Source organism: Bombus bifarius, unplaced genomic scaffold, assembly GCF_011952205.1.
Source record: "Bombus bifarius isolate JDL3187 unplaced genomic scaffold, Bbif_JDL3187 scf7180000007996, whole genome shotgun sequence".
Taxonomy (NCBI): domain Eukaryota; kingdom Metazoa; phylum Arthropoda; class Insecta; order Hymenoptera; family Apidae; genus Bombus; species Bombus bifarius.
This window is the reverse complement of record NW_022884376.1, coordinates 6250773-6274010: the sequence shown is the minus strand read 5'-3', so window position 1 is coordinate 6274010 and position 23238 is coordinate 6250773. Positions and strand designations below refer to the sequence as shown.

General features: G+C 39.3%; 1 protein-coding gene across 2 annotated transcripts in view; it reads left to right on the top strand.

Moving 5' to 3' along the window:
* Positions 1 to 23238, top strand: part of LOC117205970 (heparan sulfate glucosamine 3-O-sulfotransferase 5) — a 152328-nt gene that overhangs the window by 84148 nt on the left and 44942 nt on the right. The window contains exon 1 of one of the 2 annotated variants that reach the window (XM_033444855.1): positions 16618 to 16892. The exons of the other annotated variant lie outside the window; for it this stretch is intronic. The gene's annotated coding sequence lies outside the window, so the exon portion shown is untranslated. Of the gene's footprint in view, positions 1 to 16617; positions 16893 to 23238 lie in introns of those variants that run through there. 2 annotated transcript variants of the gene reach the window in all.

Below are 23238 nucleotides of genomic sequence, written 5' to 3'. Positions count from 1 at the left end.
ATTTGTTGCCGTTTACGCCAAACCTCGGGTTCGGAGCTTTCTCTCTGCAGTTTCCTGAAAAATCTCGAATATATTCCACTCGGTACATTTGCACGACGCAAAAGACGAAGGGAAACGCGTTAATGACGCCCGCGTTTCTATTATATTCGCGGAGAAATACGACAGGCAAACTACGGTTCTACGATGACACGACGCGACGTTCAATTTTTTAAGAGCAAAAAAAAAAAGCTTTCCCAACGAAAGCAACGCGTGAAAGCAAAGCAAAGAGGGAAAAGTTTGGAAGTGTCGGAAAATAAAAAGTTAACTTCGTTCGACTTTGATTTCTTGTTTGTTCCTTGTTTCTTCTTTCTTCCTCTTTTTTTAACGCGTCGTCGTTGTATTTTTTAGCTCCTTGGAACATTTTTGCAGCTTTATACGTGACGCGTTGTACTCGCGTAAATTGAGGAGGACGAGAGAGGAGAACGAGAAGCATCTCCCTTTCTATCGCAGATTCGATTTGTGCAACGTTGTACTTGTTACACAGGTCGGTCGCAAAGATGTTCACGTAGCCTTCAAATATAAAACATCGTAATTAGAACGTTGGCTGTACGAATTTTGACACATTAGGACGCTATGTTGTGGAAACGTAGCACGGTTTATTCGCTTTCATCTTTGTTAAGAGAAAACGACTAGAAAGATATAAAATACAGCGTGGCAAAAATTATATACGCCTGTTATGTCTACGTGAAATCATAAAAATACTGTCGAACCTGGAGAGTGATGCGAAAATCTTCGAGTTACGGAACTCTCGACTTATCGAAATTTCCCAGGGAAAGAGGTTTAACGAACGAAAATTCGACGTACAGAGACTTTGTGCACGATTATATTCACCTTTGCAGAAACTGTTAGTATCTTCAACTTGCTTTTAGAACTCGTTTCAAGTACGTAAATGCGTAAATAACGTACACAGGTGCATAAATGTGAAAGTTAAAGACGAAAGTTAAAGTAAAGGGATGACGACAATTACGCGTTCAGACGATTAGCTTTGAATATGCACGTGGTCGAAGCACAAGAAAGTAGATACACGGCTTGTATCGCCTTACGTTATCAGAGACAATCCTAACAGTTAGAAGAAAGGAAAAAATATCGAGTGTTCGATTTCTCACATTTTGCGACAAACCGCGTAGCTGATACGATTTCGATTCGAGTTCAGAGACAATGGCGATAAAAGTTCGTCTCGTAGAGGTCTGACTATTCCAAATTCGAGTTACACAGGTAAAATAATGCCTCTGGACACGTGACAAATAATTCCAGTCGAAGTAAGTTTTATTTCGACTTCTGGAGATTTTCCTAGCGGAGCGGAAGGGAACGTACAGAATTGTAGTCTTACGGAGGTTTTCGAGTTATAGAGGTTCGACTGTAACATCTCCTTGACGTTAAAAAAAATGAAAAGTGTCGTAATTTCCGATGTGAATTCTATCCCGAGATTTCTCTGTGTTAAATACTGTGAAATACTGTTCTAAATTCCTTTTAGAAATACATCGATATTTAATGCTATTCATACGTAAATATAGATAATACTGCGCCCAAGCGTGTTTTTAGTTTCTTTGGTAAGTCAGGCGCACAAAATTCGATAGGCGTATGTCAACTTTTCGTGATTGACTGCATGCACGTTCTAAAATAGTATTCTGTGTTGCCACGACGGAGGATTAAACGACGTTTATCGTTAACAAACTCCGTCCAATAGTACTCGTATAGCGGAATTATGTCGTATTCGTTGAACGAGCGCGATTTAAATCGTGATTCGAGACTTTTTACTGGTATTTCAGCGATACTCGAGTTTGCAGCATTGTCTCGTTAAAAAGGGGCGTCTTTTCTATCGATCAACCGTGTATTTTTCTCTGTGATTGCTGTATTTACCGTTCGACTAACAGCATTGTTTTTCCCAGTGGTATCATATTTTTTCGAATCATTCGTTCGTTTGACGATCTTATTGGATCTTTCTTCTCGACACAACGGCATTTGTAATTCGTCGTATTGTTTGAACTTTGAGCTTTTTGCATCGCGATCGGATTCCATATCCGACTATCTATCGAGAATAAAGCGAACGCCTTCAGCGACATTATTCCGCAGGACATTTGCCACGGGTACGCCAACCAATCGACGTGACCCTGCACTCGTATGCATCGATGCTTTTCGACGACCGTATCTTTTTATTCCGATCATTCGACCTCCGTCTACGCTTCTTTCTCCCGATACTTTCTACACAGTCGTTTACGTCCCATTCCCGTCCTACTGACTCACGTTTCGTTCGATCTCTATCTTTCTCCACTTTGACGTTTGATTTTTTACCGATAGACACGATGACAGGTGATAATCAATTTGCAAATCCCATGAAAATTCTATGAAAATTCTACCAAAGTTCTACCGCCTACGAAGACTCGTCGATGCAAAGCTGTTGATTTTTTTAGTTTCGAGCAATTCTTCCTTCTTAAATGTTCAAGAGATGCCAACGGAGAAGCCTTTTTCGTTTCAATTATCTTTTATTTGCGTACTTTATTCCTATATCTTTAGATCCACCCATAAAAAAATTTTGGTAATTTTTACGATTTAGAATCCAGAAATATCGCGCCCCCGTTAATGTTCGCTGAATAACTGCAGATATATAAAGATTTAAAGATTGCAGGTTTATAAAGCCGCGTAGAGCGATAGAGCGCAAGCAGCCATTTATTTTCTCTATCAAACGTTAGGATAGATGTGAATTTTTGCGCCTTAAAATCCCCCATAAATTCATAGAAATGCACAGAATCTAATAAGCGGATATCAAAAGGTGCAACCGAATTTTCACCAAAATATTCCATATATTCCGAGAGGGAAGAAGCAGCAGCTTTTTGAAACGCAGCTGTCTACTTGTTAAAACGAGGCAAGACGGGGTCGATGAATTTTTTTCCTTAAGCATAATTCGTTCATCCAGACAGAGATATTCTCGCCGGTATTATTTCGCGGGGATAGGCAAGTTTTTCTCGGTTTCATCCCTCTCGTGCGCTGTACCGCGCAAAAAGCGTAGCTGCACGTCCGGCGAACTGGTCGTTCCCTCGGAACTTTATTTCTCAGATTTTTCTACTCGCACGCGTCGGCCCATGCACGTTACGAGCGCTTCTTCTCGCCATTCTGGGCAACCGAAATACGCCAGCAACTTTCGCGAATCTCGTTCTTGTCGCGCGTTTTTCCCCGCAACTTTCGCGAATCTCTTTCTTGTCACACGCTTTTTCCCCGCAACTTTGACTCTTGTGCAAGAAGCGGTTCGTTATTTGCTGTTCGTCGTTGCCTCGTCTAGCGATATCGGTTCCCATTCTCACGGCTTTTTTCGTATCACCGCGATTCTTCGAACGTTTGCAGCTTTCCGCGCTCGTTTCTCACCTTCTTTTTTAATTGCGGCAAGTTACGTGCAAGGTGCGGATCGCGAATGAATTATTTTTGTTGAGATATGTATAATTTTCTGTGCTGCACTTGGTTAAATGCGTAGTAGAGATGCTTGTATGTGAGTGTCGGTGTGTGGAGGTGTGTGTGTGCGCGGCGTCTCGAAAACAGACGAGCGTAAACTAGTCGGTCGGTTAAGAGTCGGATACGGAAGAAAGTGCTGAGACGCGTGCAAGTGTGTATCGATGAATATATAAGAAATCGTCCATGAAATAAATATATTACTATTTTAATATGAATCCTCAGTGTAAATTTAGCGTTCCTATAACATTATTTCGGTTTCAAAGATCCACAATTCTCAACAATTTTAGTCCCGTACGCTACAGAAGCCAAGATGTCTGAAGCGTGTTTTCGCGAATTGTAAAGACATAAATAGAAGAAAAAGACGATCTCGGTAGCGTAAGATTGGCCGATTGCTTATCAAATTTTAAAATTGCTTGCCTGTAGAAAAATGTAAAATGTGATTTATCGTGCAATTTTCCCCTGTGATTTTGATATATTCACTGCGTGGAAACACAGCGGAAAATAGATTAATTTATCTTTTAGCGTAACAAATACAACGAGCGATAAATTAAAACAATTACAAGTTGTTAGAGATGCAGAAATATTTGTTTCGTTCTCGATACTTTTGTATAAATATTTCACGATTTTTAGAGTAGAATCATCGTTGCGTTGTGTTCAATCGCCAGTATTTTTTTATTAAATTCTGATTTGCCATTCATAAACGACGATGTATGGGTTCCGTATATCCTTCAACTTTTTCCTCGCTAATATCGTCCGATGTAATACTCCCCTTTGCTACCAAAGGGATATCTACGTTTAAGGTCGAAAACGAGGTACCTAGACTACTTATGCAAATTCATAGTTTCATAAGATACAATTAGAAAATGTAACCTGGGTAGATATTTTACTTATCAAATATCGTGGAAAGTACATAATTTGCATATTTCATACATCATTTTCCATAGTGTACATTCTGTGTCCATTTCCCATAAATGCGTAAAAATCCGCACTTTAATTATTGCCTTGGCAACTAAGTGATTGCGGATTTTGTCAATACTACCTAATGGCAAAATCCGCAATCACTTAGTTGCCAACCCAATACGAGAAACAACCGCGCAAGTCGGTCAAAGGGATCGTTTTAAGCGCGTTTGAGTTAAACGAAAAATTCCCAACTAGGACGGAGTAAGCGTAAAGATCGGTTGGGAAATGGGAAAAGTAAGGCGAAGGGCCCGGAAAAATTTCAACCTTAATCCGGAAGCTACGTCATAGGAGGGCTGGAAACATTCGAAACAAGTATTAATTAAGCGCGATCGGGCTATGCTTGATTACACGTTGCGCGGTGCTTCAAACGAACCGTGATTTCGTGCATCAGAGGAAAATTGCTTCTGAAACATTTCGCCCGAATCGAAGGAACGTTGAATAGCGGAGAAAAGAACTGGGACGCGTGTGCGGCTGCCTGTGATTGGAATAAAGGATGAACCTATGAGAAAAAAAAAAAAGAAAAAATAGAAGGGAAGAGGCGTAAGTGAGAGAGGATGAGTGAAAGAGAGAAGCACAGCGTCACCCGAATGATAAAGCGAAACGGTAGCTTTGTTCTTTCTTTTCATTCAAGAAATGAATCCGGCAGCGTCGCTGAAATATCGTTACATTTCGTGTTACGTTTGAAATTTCATCGTGCGTAAGCTGGCTCGCAGTGAACGGCATGTAACGTCGAAACGAATAACGCGAATGCGGTTATTAACCCCTGAAGGTACGATTTTTTTTTTAGCAGAATTGGCTATATAATAATTTTTTTGTAATTCTATGACGCCCTACACCTTACGTTTCTGATGCAATAAGAATAACGAAATTTTGGGAATCGAGTTGAAACGAGCGGAGAACGAAACTAGAATATTCATCGTGACGTGGCTACTCGTAATTGTCGCGCATGCCAATCTAACAGCTAAATTATTATTGTTCGTGTTCCCTCTATCGTCGTCGTAATCGCTTCTTTCAACAATTTTTCTCTTTAAAAGAATCTTCTCGCATCGACTGCTCTCGTTACGCGTTAAATAATCTTCTTTTGTCACGATCGTAATAATATTGACAGGAAAGTTATAAAATGGTTAAATAAGTTCCCAAGCGCATAACTGGATTAAAGTACCGAGCGCCGGAGTGGTCAGGAAAATTTAAGTTCGAAATCCTTGCGCGTTGAAACTTCCCACAATTATTAAGGTATTAATTCACTTTTTAAGCTGTTTCAGTCCTCGTACTTTTTGCAATTGCCAGACGATGAAATGAAATTCTGCGCCAGCTTGCCGTTCATCCCGTTGCAATTAACTTTCTTGCGTTCGACGTCGAATATTGTTGCAAATAATCGGCTGACACGCTAACTTTCGATCAACTTCAACTACTATGAGCCTACTATACTATTGTTAATCTACTATACTATTAAATATAAATCCTTAACTCGGAACTAACATTTCGTTACAATCGTGTCATGAAGAACTGTTCCGTTTAAATAACAGCTATAAAATTATTAAGCCTTTCAATGTACGTTAAGACGATGGTGCGTTGTAACAACCATGTTGCAAAATTGAAGAAGAATTGTTTCGCGTAAATTTTGCATATGATGCTGTAAAAAAAAAAGAACGGTACAAGTTACATTTTATGACCACTGTAAATGACGTAAACGACTAAGAAAGAGTTTGTACGAGCATCTGAACGTTATAGGATAAACACCGATACATTTTTTAATTATACGCGATATAATGGTTAATAATTGTGCGATCGCAATTGTTTCTCGAAGCATCGTTTTATATCCAGTATATCGTAGAATGTTTAAAAATTAAAAGTTGCGTAAGCTAGATGAAAGTTTGTATCCGAGGAATAAGGTTATTCTCACCTTGCTAAAGTATCATACGTGCGCATGTACTTTAATAGCTTTGCCTTAATGGCTTGAAAGTTCCTCGTCGTTAACTCGGCTTATTATTAGAAAATACATTTTTGTACGTCGCATGCTGTAGCAAAATACGTTGGAATATTCCTATTGTTACATAATAAGTCGTTGTAGCCAATTGCTATATGTATCATAGTGTAACGAAGTTTTCACGTATACGCTATATTGAACATAACATAGTTTCAACCAGTTTACAAACAACTACGAATTCAGAAATACTTAACGCGTAAAGCACACGAAGCACGTACCTGGTCCCTAAATATCTCTGGCATTTTGAAACGAACGTCTCCAAGATTTCTCGTAATTTTAAAACAAACAAAAGGTACACGTTGGAATATTCGTCGTTAACTTGGCACGAATCATCATCGATACTCGCCGATTTTCCTACGAACGAAGAAAACAAGTACGAGAAAAGTTTCAGAATGTTAAAACCACGCTACCGCGAATTACGAGCATAAGAAAAAGTAATCTCAATACGTAACGAAGAAAGAACATTCGAATTCGTTTAGCGTTCTATTAAAATCTACGAAAAGAACGCTCTGATTTATTATATCGATTCGAGGTAATACTTGAAGCGTGTCACGATAATTAGACTGCCGGTGTTAACGCAAATTCGTATTTTTACGAATACCGCAAGAAGGAGTAGGACCAAGGTCTGAATTTCTCTCATTTAGCGAATATTATATAACGAGTATGAATATTTTACATATTTTCATGCCTCGTGCAATTTATGCATTTTTCCATTCTTCGGTTTCTCATAGACGCAAAAATTAATAAAAATTAATCCGCCGCCTAACGATAACTAAAGAATGTCCAGTTGGAATCTCCAGTTGGATCGTTGCAAATATAGTCGGCCGCCACACTGTCCCAAACTGTTGGAAATAACAGGTGGAGAATTTTTCGAAGAGTAACGATATAAAAGCGTTACGAAACCGGGATGACGATAAGCCGATAATTGGTTGAACATTGAAATCGAATCGACGTCAGGATCGTTATCGATCTTAGCGAGTTCCTATTGTTTCTCGTAGAAACCTCCAGTTGTTGCAAATATATAGGTAACGCTTGGTCGACCCGTCACGTGCGCCGAATTCGGTTTGGAAAACAAACGTTCAAGGCTGAGAGGAACGTACGAAACGAGCGGCTAAGGCCGTTGGTAGGACGTGAGACGAGTATTTGCTGCTTTTCCATCCTTGTCGCGGTTTCCCGCCGACACGAAATATCCAACAAGAAAGTCAGCCAGTGTAAATGTTAAAAGTTGCGCGTGAATTTGCATAAAGCCACGGAACTTCGGTTTTGCGGTCGGATGTCTGTGCGGATACCTGGGAACTGGGCCGAGGGTGAAACCTACGGGAACGAGGAACCTTGGAATCCTCGTTTCCACAGCCTCCTCGTACTTCTTCCGTTTGGTCCTGCTCGTCCTTCGCTGTCGCGCGCTTCTTTGTGCGTTTGCTCTTGTTATCATCCGGCTGGCTCATTTGCACAGGCCACCTATGCGGAAACCTGGAATATTCGCTGGAAAGAACCGGTTTGAATATCATGGTAATTTATCATGTTTTGCGTCGTACGAAAGAATACCTGAACGTGGACTTCCAAATTAAATTTGCTATTCCGCCGCTCTGCGAGGTCGTTGATCGCGTTACGTTCCAACGTTATGTTTGACCCTGTAGCCGTCTATTTTCATATTTTTCAGTAGAAAATCGCGAACGAAGGTCGTATCTTCGTATAGGTGTATCATTAGGAAGTATAATTAATACGAGCGTACGAAAGAAAAATGAGAATGGAAATCAACGGTGAAAAAGGATGTATTCTGGTTTATTAATTCGTAGCCTGTAAACAGTGGGCCGCGCCAAAATTAACAGAATATGCAGAACGCGATTTCTACCCGTGGCTGCAGGTCTAACGGATATGTAAACCCTAAATTAAACAGAAAGGAGAACCGATAATCAGTTAAATAATTAACGTTTAATTAATCAGTTGAATAATTCATCGAGACAAAGGGGCGCATTTATAAATAGCAAACATTTGCTTAATATTGTCGATTGAAACGGAGTTCCGTTGTTTCGTTAAACGTAATGTTGGAAATCTAATTTAAACCGGATGCTATTTCCCATGAATTTCTTAAGTTTCTTTCTCGGGCATAGTCAAAGATGAAAGTGGAGAGAAACTTTCAACCTTGCTTCCTTCCATCTAAAGTTGTTCCACATTCGCGAAACTCAAATGCGAAAACGAACCGCGAATCGATCTATTTCCTTTGTTACACAGCGCTGTCCTTCTCTCTCCGCTTTCCAGCGGTTCTTGCTTTATGCGGATTGGAACGGCTGGTTAAACGAAGCTAAGATCTCTTCGGGCTTTCGCGTAGACCGCGCGCGCTGCTTTTACCCGTTGAGTGTATTTTTGCCGTGGCACGGCGAATGTTACCGCGAGACGATATTACTTGGTGGTGCGCGCGCGTGCCAAAGAGGGTGAGATTGTAAAAAATTCTGACCTGCTTCCGACGTGTCGTTCGTTCAAAAAGGAAGTACCACCGAGATCGTGACTCGGGCAGTGGTTACACCGTGACCGTATTCGCGGCAAACTTAGGCTCTTCTGGTCCGTCGGGCTTCCAACTAGTTCACCGACATCTGATAGTATAGTGAATAAAAAATAACTTGCTCGTCTGTATCTGTTGTAGAGTATTTACGCTCTATAACGATACGATGTAGAACGTTGACCTGGCTAGCAACCTCGATCTCTCAACGTGCAATTTTCTTTTGCCTAACTGGCCAAAAATTGTACGATTCTTTTCCGTGGAATTGTGTCTTGACTATGTAGCAATATCTATTTTTTTTTTATTTCTTTTATAAATCTGCCTCTTACTCGTCTTTCGACGCAATAAGATGCAAAACGCTGGGTGTCAAGCGAATGGAAAGCCTTTATTAGTACAAAAGGTGAGCCGCCGGCTCTTGCACGGACACGAGCTTCAAGACGTTAAGACGTGTAGCTGCGTCGTTCGATGAGAACGGTAGATATATTGGAAAATTTGGAAGTAAAAGACGAGCTTTTTGAAAGTTTACATATCGATTCGTATTCGATTTCATCTCGTTCGAATGCTAATTAAAAGATGTATATATATAAATAGTTGTTGGTTTTTTGATCAAACGCAAGAACCGCGTAGGAAAATGCGCGATAAAATGTTTGAAACATTCTAGTAAAATGGAAGATAAAGACACTAACGTCACGGGATATGAAGTAAAATACGAAAAATGACGGTTTTCACGATGCACGAACGGCGAGCGATCGTTAAAATTTTTTATTCGCAAACGAGACGCTTTATACGTCATACGTAGCATCCGCTTTCTGTGTTAGCATGAAAATAGTGGTGCGTTTAAGGATGTAAGGAAAAATGCACGGGCACGCGCTGCTCGTTTTCCTCGAGAAAAAAATCGCGCGTTATGTTTCCGACGGGAAAACGATATTACCGAGCTGCAGGATACAATGTCATTATGAAGGAGCAAGAGAAAAGTATCGTTGAAATTTTATATCAGTTCAGTGTATTTTTATGCGTACATAAAGGTAAGAATATGTAAGCATACGGTAAGGTGTATAGGTCGATTCTAAGACCATGTTTGGTGTAGAAATACGCCAGTGTATTCGACTTTAGATTTTTTCATCCCATTTATGGGATTACAGTACAGTTACAGTACAGTTCGATATGAACGTGTCGTTCTGCGATTTTTTAAAGAAGGTTCGTTTCATCTCTTTTTCTCTCGCTTTAAACATGCAAGTATCCCATGTGTTATACGAGACGAAATAGTCTAAAAAATAGAGTGAAACAAAACTCGACAAAAATACACTATATTTTTCATAACCAAGAGAAATACGTTTATTAAAACAATAAATAATTAAGCAGAAGTATCACGTATTAACGTTAGGTGATATTTTCCTCGTCATCGCCGTTAAACATCGTCGCGTATCGAAATATCCTCGTCTCCTGAGCTCCGTTAATTTATGTACGATTTTTATGTATATCACTTGCAAAAAAGATCACCGACATTTTACCAGACGTATATATCGTCTATGTTAAAAAGACCTTCGAGTACGAAGAGAAATCGATACTCCAGGAATTAGAAATTAATTAAAAATTTCGATATTCGACAATTCCGAAACGCAGATCAGCGACTGCAAAATATGGGATTGCGATTTTCTCGATTCTCGAGCTGCGTGAAAGCGAAAAAGTGGCGCGTTGTGCGGGGAATACCTTAATACGTCTTTTGAAATTTTACCACTCTTGTAGTTTAAGATCAGCCTGTACTTTATGAAAGTTAGACAGTAGCTGGAAAAGAAACATCGTACTCGTCTATAAAGTTACCCGGTGGCAGTGGTAGTCGGTGGAGAGAAAGTATTGTTGAAATTTTTAATGCGACTGCCGGCTCGTTTCCGCGTTGGAATTTTATCCTTCGTGCAGCGCTGTGGCTCCAGTTGCTTCTCCTCCCTTTTCCTTCCTTTTCTTTCTCAACGTCGTTCTTCTTGACCGTTGCGAAAGGAGTTACGAAAAGCATCGGTTTTACACGGCGACGTTGTCCGAGTGCCAAGTTGCAGCTCCAGCTCGTTCGCGATCCATTTAATTGTCCGATGCCGGCGGTGGCTGTGCAGCTTCCAGCCTCGGCGCAAATTGAATTTGGATCCTGGTAATGCACGATGCAATTGTTATAACCGAATTGCTGAATAAACTTTTAAACGAAACGATGAACCGGTGAACGTCTCTGCCATTTAGAAACAGAGGAACGCGTTTAGCCAAGCAGCGAACGCGAAAACGCTTAACGTCGAATCGTTCATTGGAAATTCCTTAATGATGAAACGGAAGATCCTTTCTTAGAATTAATTCCACGTTTAATCGCGCCGTAGATTTTCAAACGATGAAATTTCGCCCGGTTTTTTCGCCACTATTCTAACTTTCTTTGATATGAGAATTTATGTAATTATATACGACCGTGGCTCGTGCTATTAAAACCAGTCGTATCTCTTTTCTTTGTTGCAACCAGAAAAGATTTTAGACGAGCAACCATAGAATCTTAAATAACATTTTGAATATTTCATCTTTTCAACAAAGAAAATTATCAACGTATCGTAAGCTTGCCTTTCCAACTAATTGTAAAAACGAAACGCCAGTAACATACGATCGTGGTCGTCCAGACTAACGGAATTTTTAATTACTTTCAATCTAAATGAAACTTGTAATTATCGTTGACCGGCACACGGACGCGTGTTATACCTGGAATAGACGGTAGATGACTCCGTAAGAGGAACTCTGGAAATTCATAAAGCTTTCTCAATTGGACAGCAGATTTTTCTGTTTAATTAAATTTTCGTTATATTTAAGAAACAGAAAGAATCTCGCGTTTAATTTTCGAGAAATTTTGATCACGTCCGAAGAAGAACCACGTTAAAGTAAATTTTTAACCGTCTTGGTCGACTTCAGCTTTTTGTATCGTCGAATTTTGCCTGACCTGATTTTGTTAATCGAGATATATCCGTATTAGACTCACGAATACAATTAATGCAAGTTGACTCACGTAAACTGGATGTTGACTAAACAAGAGGTTAATTGACCGTGCTTTCAGATGGTACATATACCTTGTCCGTGTTGTAGTAATATCATAACCACTTGATCTGTTTAGTATGATTCGATTAGCTGAACTTTGACTTTGTCGCTGCTAATGTTTATCATTGTTATAAACGTTAATACTTGTTAAATCGTTGTAGTGTTCCTCGTCGTTCTAGTAAAATTATAATTTCATCCTACGCTGGATTTACGTGCAGAGATGGTCGACAGGAAAGAAGATCGATCATAAGTCAGACGCAAATAAAATAGATATTGGCTTGGCAACTAAGTGATTGCGGATTTTACCAATACCACCTAATGACAAAATCCGCGATCACTTAGTTGCCAATTCAATAGATACAACGTCTAAGTCCACTTAGATGCGTTTCGTACTTCTTAAAGTTTGTTTCCACGTCCGTCCTGCTACTCCTGAGATCCTACGTAATTAAATAAAATTTGTAAATTTCGATGTAATAATCGTATTGGCCATTCTGACGATAGATTGAACTAATTAATTGTTTGTTCGGAAAGACGGTCGTTTCATTCGAGTACTCGAGAAACGAGCGATATTTATCATTTAAGGAAGAGTAGTAGGATGAAAAGCTTTATTTTTGCCGATGCTTTTATCGAAATGTCAATAACAAATAACAAGTATAACAAGATTCAAAGTCGAGCCGCGTATCCATCGTTAGTCGAAGGAATCGTAATTGTCGATCGAATGGAAAATAGATCGTCTTGAGTGAAATAAGTGGAACAAAGACTATCTAAATCGAAGGAATGCACTTGACAGTCTAATTATTATAGACGGCCATGTTCTTCGGGATATATCGGGTGATTATCCGTGTCTTCTCCTTTGCGGATGTTCCTCGTTTCGTCTTGACCTTTTATATTCTTATTTCCCTTTTCGATAAAATCTTTTAATATCCGATTCCATTATCGACTCCGGGCTTTACAAATAATTTTCCGAATCTCCGATTTCGATCACGTAACGAAATTTTGAGAAACTTTAGACGCAGTCTATTAAAAAAAAGGAAACAAAAAAGTTTGAACGATTTATGCGTTTTCGACGTTTGTTAAAACTTAACGTATATCACGCACGCGTATTCTAAAATTTAATTAACGTATAATTACGCAGTGAAGTTAATAATGGTTCGACACAAAGGGCATTAGGATAACGTGATACTTATTCGAGATCAATGCTCTGCTGATTATAATTAATTTACATGTTATAATTATACGACGATATAATTGTACTACGGTAAGAAGAAATTGTTACGAAGCAAAATAAAATTATCGCGAAACGTGGTATCGTTGTATAAGAAAGACAACGTTGCTTACGATGAATTTCATCCGATTTTTGTTATATTTCCGAAGACGTTCGTAGATACAATGACCGGATTCTTTTTATCAATTTCGATAATCGACGTTGGAAAGAAAACTTTGGACCGAGTTAGCGGGGGATTTGAACGTCGGACTTCGTTATCGATTCGAAGAAAATCTACATTTTGATAGGATCAAAGGAATCGTTAACGAAGAGGAATTAGTGGGAAATGGAAAACATAGCTTTCGCCATTATCTTTGATGCGATCGTTTCTTCGAATTTACGAAGATAGAAGGTGGAATTGGCAGAAATTTAACGAACGAACTTAACTTCATTTGAAATTTTATTTCCCCGTCGATGTACACCGTGCAGCTCCCTAATTCCCTTATTTCGTTCAGAGTTGTTCTGGCACAGCCACTCGAGAATCGAGAACTAATTAAATTCATCAAACCGCGTATATACCTATCTCGTTAGATCGAAAGGATCGGAAATATGAAAGCCGCCGGTGCCAGTTCTAATCTTCGAAAAGTAAGCACGAATTTCTCAGACGTTATTCGGATGTTCTTCGAGCAGAATTCGGAATGTCGAAGAAAGGGACGAAGAAGCTCAAAGAACTTGCAAGTTGTCTAGAGTTTCGTCGAATGACGGGCTGAAAGTCATCGTTGGTCTGGCGGATGATCTCGAAAGCACAGAGGATCGCGCTCGCTGCTTCTCCTTTCGGACGAGATCAAAGATATTTCGCGCGAGAATGCCACGACGTTAATTCGAAATCGTCATCAGACGATTCTATGTTTACCGTGTGTTTACGGTGTAGCCGAGTTTCTACTTTGCGGGAAATTCGCCGGCGCACAACGCGTTTTCCTTCCTATTTTCAGAGAGGCGAACTAATTTTTGCGCGAGCCAGTCGACACACGTGCTTCTTTCTTTTTCTGTCTATTTTTCTCTGTCCGTGCATTCTTGCGACGCTTTTTACGTGCACCACGTCGATTTTTATTTACACACACATCAAGAAATTACGCACACCGCAAACATTTTCGAATTTTCCAAAAAGCTTCTTCTTCCGTATGATATTCCGAAAAAATGTTGATATTTACTTTGTGTTTGATATTTACGCCGGACTGCGGATTTCTATGCAAATTCATATCTTTTCGAGGACAACGACGAGAATAGAATCTTGCCTAGGCATTCGTTTCACTTACCGAATGTCATAACCGATGCTATATATTCCACATTTTCCCTATATTTTTACGTGTGATCCGCATTTTCCGGATTTTTGCAATTTTTAATTTCCTGCGAATACCTAAAAACCCGTCTGCCTGGATGCGACCAAACGGTTGTCCTAATTTTCTCGCGAATCGAAGCTAACGTCGAGTCCATCGACTCTTTTTTTCGCTGTCGAGCCAAAATATTCAAAACCCATGCAAATTAGAACTTGGAAAGCGCGCGTATCTGCTCTCGAATGATGCTGTCGCAGCTGCAAATGGTCTCGAACGATAACGAATTAAGGTAAAGCATACGTTGGTGGTGGAAACGGCTGCAACTCGCTCGGACGTCGCTATACGTCCGTTAATTGCATTAACGTGACTCGGTATCGTTTACGTTTAATCCGGAAATGGGTGTAGCACGAGGATGTCGGAAACGTCGTGTTCCGCGAATAAACGAAATACACTGTGTTTGCATCCCGTTGCGACGCAATTTTCCTTTGAGAGTTGACCGAAAGGGGAGAGCGGAAAGGCAGCTAGTGTTGCCATTTCCCAACGAATTTCCTTGCGAATGCGACGATCGTCCCTTGTTAATTTCGATATTTCAGCCACCCTTGTGCGAGATTATGCCCAGCGTTCTAATCTTATCGCGAATTCACTGGATTCGCGTACCTCGTTATCCGTAAGTGGAATAATTTTTAAATAAAAATCGTAAACCTCTAGTGCCGCCTACGATGTAGAAAACGAACACCATTCTGCAGAATGATTAAAATTTGCTTCCATCAGAACCGTAAAAAAATATAAGTTACATCCAGTGCGAGTGAAGTTTGACGAATCGAAGCTTCTCGCTACTAGTTTGGGATCGTTACAATGATCGCGAAGTAGCTTCAGTTTGCTACTTACGTACTTTGAAGTGGTGTTACCGTTGGTTTTTTCGCGGCTATTGGTTTCTATTTTTCAGAGGAGAGGCTGGCAGTTCCGTCGTTAATAACGTTAGCACAGGCTGTTCAAGTTAATAAAAGCACGGCGCGTAATTTGCGATAATAGGGGAATTTTAATGGGCGCTTTCGGAATTTAATCTATTCGACGATATCGCTAACACAATTAAACGTATTTATGAATTTTATGTTTCTCGGGGAATTATATACTCGTGCGAAATTACTTGGCGATTATATGGAGATATGCCGGAGAATTAAAATGGATCAGTAGTCGTACAAGTTGTGCTTCTATTAACTTTGCAAATAGAGCTCTGTCGTTATATTTGTTCGTGTATGAAAATGAGCATGGTCGAGGTAAAAAGTCGAGCGTAGCGAAGGTCTGGAGTTTTAGAGAATTAACCGTTTATGGAATTTACAATAAAACAGGGCTGAAAGCTTTTTCGCTAACGTCGACGAACTGCTTAAACATTTAGCGTCTCGTCCGAAAGGGAATGTTTAATGTCTTCGTTTTGTCGCGCTTCAAAGCGAAAGATTTAATAACGCGAGTAAATTTTGGCCTACAGCCGTAGTTGTATATCTGGAAATATAATTTCAAAAATTGCATCTTCTACGACATTTTATTTCCAACGAATTTCACGATATAATCGCGAATAAAAATAAATAGAACGATAACCAAAGTGGCTAATGAAGCAAGATAATCCAATACTCCTGGAAATTGTCTACACACGTGTAATATATTAAACGAAACATTTTGAATCCATTCGACGCTGTAACGTGAACAAGACACGACCGTCGTGATTGTATCGATAAAATTAAAAATGGATCTGAAAATGTATATAGAGGTTTGAAAATATTTATTCTTCTTACATTATATAAGTCAAAGTATTCGAACAATCAATCATTCGCTATATTAATAGGCCATAGAATTTAACGAGGCCATCTTTCGTACTAATCGCATATTTAAATATGATATCTATGCTGTATGCTAATTGTTCACTTTTTTAAATGTACGTTTGCGATAAATGTCTTGTAACTTCTATATATATTCTCGAATTAGTTTCAAATTGTACGTTCAAATATGATACGTATGCTGTATGCTTCGATTTTTTAAATGTGCGTTTACGATAAATATCTTGTAACTTTCATAGACATTCTCGAATTAGTTTCAAGTTACAATCAGGACCGTCGTGTTTTATTAGAACTTCCCAAAAGTTTCGTACAACGCGTATATTTCCAGTGGCAAATGTTCCAAAACTTTCGTCAGACACCGTACGTTTTGGCGGCCGTACCTTTTGACACGTTCGATACGAAGCTAAAGAGATGCGTGAAAATATCGAGGAACGTGTGTATTCCGAGATTATAGAACGGTATATTTTTGGTAAAACGAGCGAGGCTGCCGAGGCCAAGGGCAAATCTCAAGAGAAGAAAAGGGGAAGAAATTGTCTGCGCAGTATGTTATTCAGTCTCTGACTTTTTTATTATTCTCTTCCAGTCTGTTCAAACTTTCTTGCTCTCGAATTCTATCATAAATTCAATCATCTCTCCCTCGGTTTCGTGCCCACGTCAGTCGATTGCGAGATTTCTGTTTATAAAGCTCAGCCTGCCGTTTGAAAAATTCTACGAAATAATTCGAGAATATAGCGATCTTTTGGCGATCGCTCTTGTCCCTATTATCACTGAAAATATAATTATCGAATTCATCTGTAAGTATATTTACTTATAATTCTCGATGAGAATTGATTGTAAAATTCATCCAAATAAAAAGAAAATCTGTAAGAATATATAAGTAGAAGAACTCGTCTGTTTTAAATTTAAGAAAAATACGTTATATTCGAGATGTAAAAAAGAAATGGCACAAATCGTAGAAAAAAAGAAGAGAAAAAGTGCTTGAGACAGGAACTCTTTTGGTAAAATTCTTCCACGCGAGATTATCGGTGTATCCTTCTGAGAGGTAGAACGATTATTTGGTTCGCAGTAGCAGTTAAAGCGGTTTCCTTTGCTAAGGGCAGACCACGGTCCTTTTCCGCCGTTTACACGCCCCATCGTTTCGCCTTATCCTTCATTTTCCTTTAAAAGAAACGCAGTTGTGCGTTATACACCGTCCTGATTTAACATTCGACAGAGATTAAAAGCATGGAAATAAACGTGAAACGGCGTCGTATCTGTGTGCAAATGGAAAACACAATTTCCCTTTGATTACACGCTCGTCGGACGAATGTCGACCATCGCCAACGTTAATCTCCATAGATTTTATCGAATTTTCATGGAGAAGTGCATCAAGCATCGAAAGTACGACCCGCAAGATCGTCGTGGATCGTCGCGAACACGTAATTTCCTGATCTTATGTGGAGGAGTTGGGCGAAAATTGCTGGAAAAATATATCTAAGCATCGTTACTGATTTACGGTTATAAAAAATTTACTTGTACGAGCAACAGCGATCGTGTTTCATTAAGCAACGAGCGAAGTGAATATATCTACGCGCGATTAAAGGCGGAATTTTAATTATCCTGACGCCATAAGTTAACTTGTACTAAAAGGGCGTAGCTGGACGACATTCCTTTTCTCTCGACGCGATGGGAAACGATTATCTTACATTTTCTCGTCGATTTTACATCGTGCAGGAAAAAATATATATACACCTTTGGTTAATTAATTTTCCACCGACGCATTTGCGTTTTATATTAAAAAGAAAAAAAAAACAGTTCCGAGAATCGAACGACTAAGCAAAAGTTCGAGCATTACCCTAAATACTTTTCCAACGAAACGCCAGATTTTCAACTCTTTTTGACCGTTTGAAATTCTGGAAAATCAGCGGATAAAATTTTACGGATTTTATACAGGAAAGTTTTGCCGTAAACGCTCAAGTATTTTATGTCTTTGAAACGATAGTAATCATTTTATTACCCATCCACGGAACCTCGATTAATTACCGTCAAATTTTATTCCGTTTCTCTGATATTCGAAATATTCTAACGATATTCAAATGGTGGAAAATGACGGTGAAGCAAACGTATAAGAAAAAAAAAAAAAGAAACATTTCTCTTTCGCTACAGCAAATTTAACTTGGAACGCTGAGATACGCGTGTAATTTACTCGAATAGAAACGATCTAGTTGAACAGTTGAGCAGAAAGTGCAAACCTCAGAAACGACCTCGTTTGTATGCGCATGTCTTGTGTGTGATCCGGATATCCACACTATTTTGCATCACGATACTCTTCTAGTCCGTTCCGAAGAACACGATTCGATTTGCGATAAATTTAATTTATTCGGTTTATCGTTAGCAAAGCGGAAAACGATGAAACTTTACGATAAAAGTTTTTGAAAGTAACGAGAAGAGTTCCCTTTCGCAAAGGGAACGTTTCAGAATGTTTACGTGTAATTACGCGCCATGCGAATAGTAATACGAAAATAATTTATCATCGAACGATTAAAATTAAAAAGCAACTTACGCTTTTGTATTTACTTTTCTACGTAAAACTCGCTACGTATCGTAGATTTATACATTCGCGAAAAATATTCGAACACTTGCCGTAAGAAATTTTTATTTCCATATTATGCGTATAAAACATTTTTCAGAGAAGAATTTCCGCTGCGACGAAACAGAAATAAAGAATTAAATATTCAAAATGTTTAAAATGTACGTACGAACCGTGTATGAATTCGTGGTGCGGTTAATGAAATGCACAATCCATGTCATCGCGTCACGTCGTTATGCGAGTACAAGGACAGAATAAGAAAATAGTTACATAAGTCTGTATTTCATACTGACGTCGGCAACATGTGAAAAACGTTAGTACGGGCCGAGGTACGGAGCTCGCTGTCACAGGGTTAATAGAACGTCTCCAGACTTATGTTTATGTAATACTTTTTTCTTAGATCCACTAGCAGAATGTACTACGAAGAAATGCACGATTTGCTCGTTGCAATATTCACCGTATGGCAGCTACTTCCTAATAGAATATCGAATTAATGAGAATTAAAGAGAAAAGCTTCAGACCGACCAAAATTTACTGTCGCGAATTACGAGCACGAACGATAGTTTAATATATAGAAAGAAGAAACAATTTTGACTTATTTAATTGTTCATTAAAGTCATCGAAAGAATCGCTTTTATTCCATCGATCAAAAATGATACTCGAAGTGTACCTATACGGATAACCGAACAACGTATCCGACGAAAGCCATCCCCCGTGTCATCGGGAATAATAGAGAGCGATTTAATTAATTAATTTAAGAAATACCGAATGGACGTTTACTAAACAATCGCACACACGGCTAATGCACCGGGCTAATGTTAATTGCTCTCAGGCTTACGGCGGTTTCTCGGTCAAATGAGCTAGGACATTTGCCAAATGCACAGCCAAAAGCAGGATCCAAGGGTTATCACAGAGAGAAATTATAATAATGGAGATATTAGTGAAAAAATTATACGACAAATAGTCGTCGTAATAGTTTATAATTTTCAATTTTTTTCTCTTTTCTTCTTTTCGAAGTAAAACATCTTCTTTTCGTTGCGAATATCCCTGCATATGCGTAAGATACGTGGAGAGTATATTAACACTAGAACTACCGATAGTTAACACGAAGCTGTTTCGACTAAAACCAGTGAAAATGACTGGTCTTTAAAAAATACGTAATAATAGAATATTTTTATATTTATTGATTTATTACTTTTTTACAGAAGAAATTCCACGTTATGCGGTACATTTTTGGTATCATAAATTCATCTGAGACTATGATCCGTAAACGAGGGTCGACGCGTTTATAAAATTGTAGAACCAATCATTTTGACTAGTGTGGTATTTCTAGTGTTAGCATCTAGCGATCGATCCGGAATTTTCCTGATATCTGATATCGTCATATTGAATGCTACGCAGTCAAAGTTTAAAAAACGTGTGGGAAGTTGTACAAAACGAGGAAACCGGTTAATTGGGGTTCGATAAACAAATTGCAGTACCCTTTTACATTTCGACAAGTATCAGCCATTTTGACTGGTATTGGTACAAGTAACCATGATGCAAAATTATTTTAGGTTTGAATACATAAAAAACAAAATAGAATTCGTTATATTATTCCTTTAGTTATCGTTGCGAAAGTCACTACATCATTGTGGAAAAAATATAACATGAAGTAGGAATTTTAAAATAAAATTGTAAAACCAGTCGATTTGACTGGTGCGATAGTTCTAATGTTAAATTGTAAACGATCGTTAGTTTTTAGTTGCGTTTAGCCAAATCTGTGGTAGAGTTCGTCTAATTCGACAGATGGCACGATGGAAAACCGTGAGAGGAGGTGCTGTTGTGGCTTCTGCAGATAGGCTGCGACGATGTAGCCGCTGTAAATGAGTCGTTTCATTATTTAAATGAAAATGCTCCTTTCGTTACGTTCTGTATAAGTGGCGCGTCGGCGCATAATTTGTCGAGCTCTTCGTTAAAAGGATTTCATCTTTTTGACGACTACAAAAACGGGAATATCGGGTCTCTCTTGGAACATTCTACTGTACAAGGGCGCTTGGTTTCACTCGTTTAGCATAACCTTTGAAATTATTACACCGGAGTTCTTAGCAAAATTAAAGTTATTAGGATCTATATCGCTTTTATACGTGTAATAATTCAAGCTAGCGCTACACATTCGGCTAACTCCTTATCTGCATATATTAAGCGATTTGAAACTTTGGGTCTTAGACGTGGCTGTAACTTTTCTGAGTATCTTAACGCGCACAGATCATCGCGACTGATACACACGCCGATAAATAAAGAAACTGGTTAATTGGTATTAACTTCTTTCATGTTCTTCGTGCCTGGTGTAATAATTATAGCGATTATATATATTCGCGTGGACATGCAAGGTCGCGAGAACCGTACAGCGACACATATTTCGCAACTATTCAATATTTAACAACGCGAAATTTTCACCTTACATTTAGACGCTGAATATTAGCGAACAAATTGTATGCTCCTTTACCCAGCGAAGAATTTATGGTATACGCCAGACGTTCGATAAGATGAATAACGCTAAAAGCGTACCTAAGTTATCCAGTGTCGCTTTTTAAAATTCCTCTCCGCTTTGAAATCGCTACGAATACGTAATAATGATCCCTCTGCTGTGCGCAAAAACGTTGGCAGCCACTCAAAAAACGCATGGCGATGAAACAAAGAGAAAAGGAGAAATGAAATTAGGATACAAAGGAGGGACGTTCCGCGGCATGGAAATGCAGCGTATCATCCGCGCGGGCGACGCGACGCGATGAAAAAGCACCGCGGAGTGGCGTTAGGGCGCAGCTGATGCTCTTCGCGCGCGTGTTCGTTCACGGTGTAAATTGCTCGTTCTATTATTCAGCCAAATGTAAAAGCCCTGTAAAGTTCGACGCGTGGTTAACCGCTCGTGTATAGTCGAGAACAACGTTCGTCGTTTCAACGCTAGAAACCCGGCGGAAACGCTTCGCATCCGCCTGCCTATTTCGCCAATTTCCCTATGCTTTTTGCACGGAAGCTATCGCGTTCTGTTCGTTCGACCGGTATTTGTCTTTCGCGGTGCGCAAAGCCTCCGTGACCCGGCAACGGCCGTTTGATTTCGAGCTGGTCGCCTCGTACCGCGCCACGAAATTGGGAAATTCCCGTTGCGAGCTGATTTTCGCGATACTCGGTTTTCCACTTTGCTTTTTGCGCGTTCATCGTCCTGAATTTTCGAGGATATCGTCGTTGGGCTCATGCGGGTAAGATACTTTTCGAAGAGGCCTTTTAACGAGTTCTGTACTTTGGAAAAATCCTGCGCTCTCTACCGGGTGTACAATTTGAATCTATAAATACGTATCACTGCTAAACTACCTGCTGTATAAAAAAATGTTTAAACAGGGATTGGTTGGTTTCGAGGAAGACTAGTTGCAGTTGCGAGGAAGCTGCGGGTAGTCGTGGATCAATCGTTACTTACGAGTTGCCGGGTTGTAAGTTGTGAGTCGTAAGTTGAGTCGGCAACCATCAATTTAGCCGTCTTTTAGTTGTATCACGTTACTACGTTAAGTTCTAATTAGATAGCTATATTTTTCTGTTTTCAATCACGATAAAAAATGTGTATAACGAATAAAGATCGTTATAATCCTGATTTCTGTAATATTTAGATCGACGTTCTCTCATATATCAAACAGCTCGTCGGCAATTTGCACTTATAGATTAAAATCGAACATTCTGTACAGCGACGAAAGCGAATCGTACGTTTTCCATCAAATTCGTGTCTTTTTCAATTTCTCGATTTCCATTATCGAGCGTATTTGTAAAAAAAAAAAAAGAAAAAAAGGAAGCGCACGCTGGCGGAAATATCGTTAATCGAATATTCTAAACTCGGTGTAAATGCTTAACGATATCAATTGAACGAAATCAATTCGATGCTCGAATAACAGAACGTTAATTCCGCCGCGGTTTCCCGTTATCTAATAACGCCGGAGCTATAATAATTTTCGAAATTATACACGAAACGGGCACGTGTCTCCCTATTGATTTAAATGCGCACGTCGTAGTCCTTTGGCGAATGAATGAATATTACAAGCGCGTTTGCTTATCGCGTAATATCGGCGTAATATCGGCGTAATATCGGCGTAATTACGCGCCGGTACGTAGCTCGTGTTCGTTGTTATATTATTCATACACTCGTGAAAGCATCGTAAAGTTTGGCAAGCGGCAAACTCCGTGCAAAGTAGAGGGCGTCGGCCGTAGGTTCCATCCAGAAATGACAGACTTGCCGAAGTTGTAACGTTCGATAGTCGACTTGCCACTTTGAACCAGCCAACTTGGAACTTCT